Source organism: Crocodylus porosus, unplaced genomic scaffold (genome assembly GCF_001723895.1).
Source record: "Crocodylus porosus isolate Cpor-Errol unplaced genomic scaffold, CroPor_comp1, whole genome shotgun sequence".
Lineage (NCBI taxonomy): Eukaryota > Metazoa > Chordata > Crocodylia > Crocodylidae > Crocodylus > Crocodylus porosus.
In genome coordinates, this window is record NW_017728948.1 from 2,244,368 (window position 1) to 2,250,434 (window position 6,067).

Genomic DNA, 6,067 nt, shown 5'->3' on the forward strand with positions numbered 1-6,067 from the left:
ACTTCCAAGAGAAGTGGTGCAGGCTCCTACCCTGGGGGGCTTTAAGAGGAGGCTGGATGAACATCTTGCTGGGGTTGTTTGACCCCAGTACTCTTTCCTGCCATGGCAGGGGGTCGGACTCGATGATCTGCTCAGGGCCCTTCTGACCGCAACCAACTGTGAAACTATAAAAAATAAAGAAAAATCTCTTCCTTCACATATTTCTTATTCAGATCTCTTTATGCTTCTCCCAGATCCCTCTCTCTCTTTCTCTCTCTTACACACACACACACACACACACACTCTTTGGAAGCCGTTATCGAACACCTGGACATTTCCCCCCCAGGGTAGATGGAAGAAAAGCCCTATTAGATCATGACTGCAGCCATGGAAGGATTATTCCCTAATGTATATTTACTAGTATGTTGTTCAGTCGAGCTTTAAATGTGCTAAGTGATGGGGCTTTGACCTTGGGCAGGCTGTTCAACAGCCTCTCTGTCTCTCACACACACACACTTTGTAAAACCACTCAACTTAACTCACACTGAGTACAGGTCAGGAAGGAGCTGAGCTGACACCCGTGCTTTAAAACACGCATTAAAACACCGTGCTATCCAACATGCTTTAAAACTCCAGCAAAGCAGAGGTGAGGCTGAAACCTATTCTCTCTGCTAGGTCCTTGCCTGGCTCTTTAGTCCCCTGACTGCCTTTGACTTTATTTCCACGCTGTCCCTGTGACCGAGGGCATTTCTAGTTGCGTCATTGTGAAAGGAGATTAAGTGACTTGGCCGCAGTGCAGGAGGCAGTCTGTGTCAGAGCAGGGCATCACACCCAGGTCTCTAACCACCGGACCATCTTTCCCTGCACTGGAGGTCATTCAGAACATGTCAGCTACCCAGCAAAAATGAAAGGGTCAGTGAAGGCCCTTGAAGACCAACACAAAGCTCCCCGGTGCAGACAAGCAGCAGAAGCCACCGTGGCTTCAAGAAGCATCAGAAATCCTCTTTGGAAAGGGGAAGTTTCTACATGGGCAGCTGAATCCTCACTCGTGGGTCTGGCTTGGTGGGGATAATGTGTCCTCAGCGGTGCATGCAGGGCGAGATTTAGGTCTCAGATACCCTGGCGTGATCCTCCAGCAGCGTGGTGGGCATCAGTGGACTCACACCTGAATTACATTGTGATGGAGAGTAGCTTCCAGCCTGCAGAGCCTAGGTACGGTTCGACACGGGGCAGCCATTGTGGCTAAAGAAGGCAATGTTCAGGATCAGTCCCAACTGTGGTGACAGGAGCGTGGGAGGACTGAGGGGTGGTGGAGGGCAGCTCCCCGCTCAACTGCTCTCCTGGCTTTGGACTACCACCCCTCCAAAGTGATGGCAGAGTCACTCCTGTCATTCAACCTCAGGCCCAAGGCGAGGGGGTCGGACCGTCCATTCTCCTGGCTCCACTCCCTTTCCCAGAGCTCAGGGTGGGTAAAAACCTCAGCAAGATTTTCACGTGGAGTGCCCCAGGGGTCAGTCCTGGAGCCTGTCTTGTTCAATATCTCCATGAACAGCCTGGAAGATGGCCCAGAGTGCACCCTCAGCAAGTGTGAAGATGGCACCAAGCTCTGGGGAGGAGTGGATACACTGGAGGGTAGGGCTGGGATGCAAAAGGCATGCCTACACGTGCGCATTTACTGTGCAGTAACCCAGATTACTGCGCAGTATGGGTGCATGTTTCCATGGCGTAGTAAATATGGCAACTTAATGCTGACTTGAGCATAAATTTAATACTTGCATCATGCAGGCTTCAAATTTATGCCCAGTTAGTTACTGCGCAGTAATGCATGTGTAGATGCCTTACTGCGCAGTAACACTGGCTGTGTGGGCTGACTTGGGACTAACTAACAGTCCACTCGCAGTGTTAATGCTCTTTAACACCTGCAAATGTAGAAGCCGGCTTATTCCCGCTTACTGTGCAGTAATTTACTATGTGGTAAATTTAAGCCAGCGTAAATGCACATGTAGACATGCCCAGAGAGACCTCAACAAATTGGAAGATGGGGCTAAAAGAAATCTCAGGAGATTCAGTAAGAAGTACAAAGTCCAGCACTTAGGATGAAACAGTCCCATACACCAGGACAGGCTGGGAGCTGATTGCCTGGGCAGCAGAGAAGGACCTGGGGGTGACAGTGGGCAAGAAGCTGAACAGGAGCCAGCAGTGTGCCCTTGGTACCAGGAAGGCTACCGGCATCCTGGGCTGCATGGGTAGGAGCATTGCCAGCAGATGGAGGGCAGTGATTCTTCCCCTCTATGCAGCACTGGGGAGACCACATCTGGAGTCATGTGTCCAGCTGTGGGCCCCCCACTACAGAAAGGATCTGGAAAAATTAGAGAGTGCTGTGGAGGGCAACAAAAATTGCTGGGGGGCTGAGGGACAGGACAGCTAGACACAGCCTTGGCTGGGATGATGCAGTTGGGGCTAGTCCTGCTTTGAGCAGGGGGTTGGAGTAGATGTGACCTCCTGAGCTCCCTTCCACCCTCGTTTTCTGAGTCTGTGATTCTAAGGATTCACCATCTCCCCAGCTACCAGCTGCAGAGGAAACCTTTTAGCGCAGGTGGTAAAGGCCTGTGCCTTCCAAACACAAGGTCAAGGGTCCCCTCCCTGCTGCCTGGGCATGCCTGATATACATGGTGCCCATATCTGACAGCTGCCGGAGACCAGTTTATTCCACTGTGACATGAAGCCAGCTGCCACGAGCACTGCTGACTGCTTCCATCAGCACATCCAAGCAAAGCAATGGCTTCTTTGCAATTCGCTACCAATGGGCAGAGTCTCAACCGGAGCTGGGCTAGGCCCAGGACAGAGAAAACAGCAAGTGCATGTGTGCACTGAGTTGGCAGAGGGCCCTCAGTTACCTGTGACCCCACTCAGATTTCTCCCTAGGAGCCAAGGCCCACCCTCTCCCCCCGCTGCGTGCTGCAGAGGTGGACCCAGAGCAGATGTGACCATGGATGTATCTGGTCCGTATCCCATTGTCTCAAGGAGCCAGGACTGGCTGCTTCAGAGGAAGGTGCAAAGACTGCTTTGCTACCCCATGAAGGGCAGCTATGGTGAGTGCTGTGGTGTGGCACCAGGAGGCCCATCCTCTGAGACGACAGCCCATTGCCCCAGGTGGGGTTCGGTGGGGGTCCTACTGCTTCTCCCAGCTAATCAGGAGGCATTTAGATGCCGTCCACCTCAACCTTGGTGGGGCTGCCTGCAAAGACAATGCCCCTGGAGAAAGTCTCTCCCCAGGTATTACCAAGGGGAAATTAGTTTCTCTCTCTGATGGAGGTGGCTGAAGGTTTCTTCCATGTTCTTCAATCCCCCATCAGATGTCATTGTGGCTATGGGCACTGCTGCCATTGTGGCTATGAGTGCTGCTGCCATGTTGTAGAGATGGTCCAGGGAAGAGGTGAGAAGCAAGATGCATTTAGTTATTTTATTACACCAGCTGTATAGCTGGCAGAGAGGTCAGGCAAGCTTTTGGGCACAAAGTGCCCCTGCTCAGGTATAGAAAAGAAGCAGCTGCATCTGAACACCAAGGAAAACAAGGACCAGTTTAGCACCATGAAGTATATAAAAATCATAGAAAGTAGGGTTGGGAGGTATGGCAGAAAGCCACCTTGGTTTCTCCCCACAATCTCTGCCCTGTGACAATGTGATTAGAGGGGCCAGCACAGAGGAGTCACACCTCAGCCTGTCTCTTTACGTAACCTGAGCTGGCTGCAGTCCTGAGGGGGGGGGAAACCTGCTCCATCTACCTAGGTGACTGGCATCAGCTACCTGGGTGAGGGGCATCTACCTGGTGGGCTGGAATCTGCCTGGCAACTGGTGATGTATTTCAAATTGGTTGACCGACAGCCAACCGGAGCTGGCCTCCACTGGGCCAGGTGAATGAGGTCACAGGGGCTATATAAGTTAGGACTGCCCAGGAGGAGGGGGCAGCAGCCATGCGGGGGACACAGAGAAGATTTACCATCTGAAACTGGCTCTCTCTCCCCCAAAACTTATGAGCAAGGAACCGCCTGCCTCCAGAGGGGAAACTTCACCTGCCTTTGGAAGATGCGTGTGAGTACGCTACTCGAGATCTGGGTAGATATCTAGCTGGCAGTAACTCAGATGCGTGATCAAAAGGCTACCTCAGCCAGACTCTTTGCTCTTTAGGATTTCTAGGATATTGCTCAATCCTGTACCCTAGTTTACCCTACCCCTGTAACCAATAAAGTCTTCCTTTGTGACTGGTGTGGGAGACTTATTGAGGCGGGGGGTCTTAATTATGCCTAAGAGACCCCTTAGGTCTGCGGACTAAGGGGGACTTTACTTTTTGGCCCCAGACTTGGGGAAGTGCCCCAAGTGCCTGTACTGGGTCGAGTACCCGTAGGACTTTAGGCCTGTGTTTCCCTGAGGACACAGGGCCGAGACAGTCCCTTCTCGGGGTGGTGGCAGCTACGTTACTCCCAGACTAGTGAGTGTGCTCCGGGAGAGGGGTCGGCCAGACGTAAGGCGCCCCTAGGGAGGTATTTGGAGCCTGGCAGGTGGTTGGGCGCAGGGAGGTGGGTGGCTCAATGCAGGAGCGCCCCCTACTGGCCCGCCACACGTGGTAGGAGCAGTGGTATTCAAATACCCTGCTGTTTTACAGGCATAATTTGGGAAAAGTAATAGAGTCACTGAAATCCCTGGAGCAAACATTTTCTAATTTGGCATCAGGTCGACTGGATAGTGTAGATAGCCAGGATGGCGGACGAGTATGTCCAAATGACTGTGCCTGTACTAAAAGAACGGGTGAAATAAAGAGGCCTTCATGTGAAGAAAGGGCTAAAGAAGGAGGAACTGATTAAACTCCTGTGCAACAATGACTCAGCCTCAGAGCAAACTCCACACACGCCAACTCCTGAGTCCTCCCCAGAATCACAGCACCGCACACCAAGTCCGCAGTCCTCAGAGGGATCAACCCCTACGGAGGAGCGCTCGAGGTACCAGAGGCAGCTAGAAGCTGAGAAGCGAGAGAGAAAGTGCAAGTATGAGCTGGAGTTGAAAAGCATGGAGCTGGAGGTGAAAAAGATGGAGCTGGCGGAGAAGACAGCACAGCGCGAGGCTGAAGAGGCAAGGCTCAAGCGTGAGGCGGAGGCCCAGCAGGCAGGGGCCAAGCACAAGCATGAGCTAGAGGTACTCCGTCTGCGGACCAACGGGGAAGATGCGGGCCCTCCACGAGCGCCTGGGGAATACCCCAAACCAAACTCCTCAGCCTTCTCTCGCTACCGGCCCGGAGATGACCCCGACGTATTCCTCAGCATCTTTGAAAGGCAAGCCCGACAGTTGAAGGTGCCCAAGGAGGCGTACATGATGCACATGGCTGCTCTGGTAGATGGTGACCTGGCGGTGGTCCTGAACAGCCTGCCCTCAGACGCAGCTGAGAACTAGGATACCTTTAAGCAGGCCGTGGCTTCAAGGTTCAAGTTAGGACCGGACTATTTTCGGAAAAGATTTCGGAATCTCGTCCCACAGCCGGAGAAGTCAATGACTGATTTTATGGCCCTGTTGTGGGATGCACTCATCAAATGGGCAGACGGAGCCAAGGCTGACTCTAGAGAGAAGCTGCTCCAACTTATGGCGCTGGACCAATTTTACTACCGATGTCCAAGGGAGATTAAAACCCTAGTCAAGGACAGGGGCCCCAAAACCGGCCCTGAGGCCGCTGAAATTGCGGATCAGCTGTTGCTTAATCGTGAGGGGTCAGACAAGAAGCCTCCCTACTCTGGGAAGCACCATAAAGGGGTCCAGAGAGGGGGGAAGGGAGGGCCAGGTCCAAAAGGGGAAAAGAGGCTGTCCCAGACCAAGCGTAAGGAGGCCCCTGATTCGACCAAACCTCCCAATTCGGAAAAGAGGGGGTGCTATAACTGCGAGGAGCCGGGCCACATCAAGCCCAACTGCCCAAAGTTAGGCAACAAACCCAAGCCCGTCAGATATGCAACAGCTGTACGCAGTGAGGGGGAAGGCCCGAGCCCCTCGGAGGGGCGTGCCTGTTGCTACAGGATCACAAACCCAGGGGAGGTGATGGCCCCAC

General features: G+C 53.2%; 1 long non-coding RNA gene across 1 annotated transcript in view; it reads right to left on the minus strand.

Moving 5' to 3' along the window:
• Window positions 1-5,314: 5,314 nt before the first annotated feature.
• Window positions 5,315-6,067, minus strand: part of LOC109321888 — a 6,404-nt gene continuing 5,651 nt past the window's right edge. The window contains exon 3 of the long non-coding RNA XR_002104194.1: window positions 5,315-5,826. This is a non-coding gene — a long non-coding RNA (uncharacterized LOC109321888). The remainder of the gene's footprint in view (window positions 5,827-6,067) is intronic.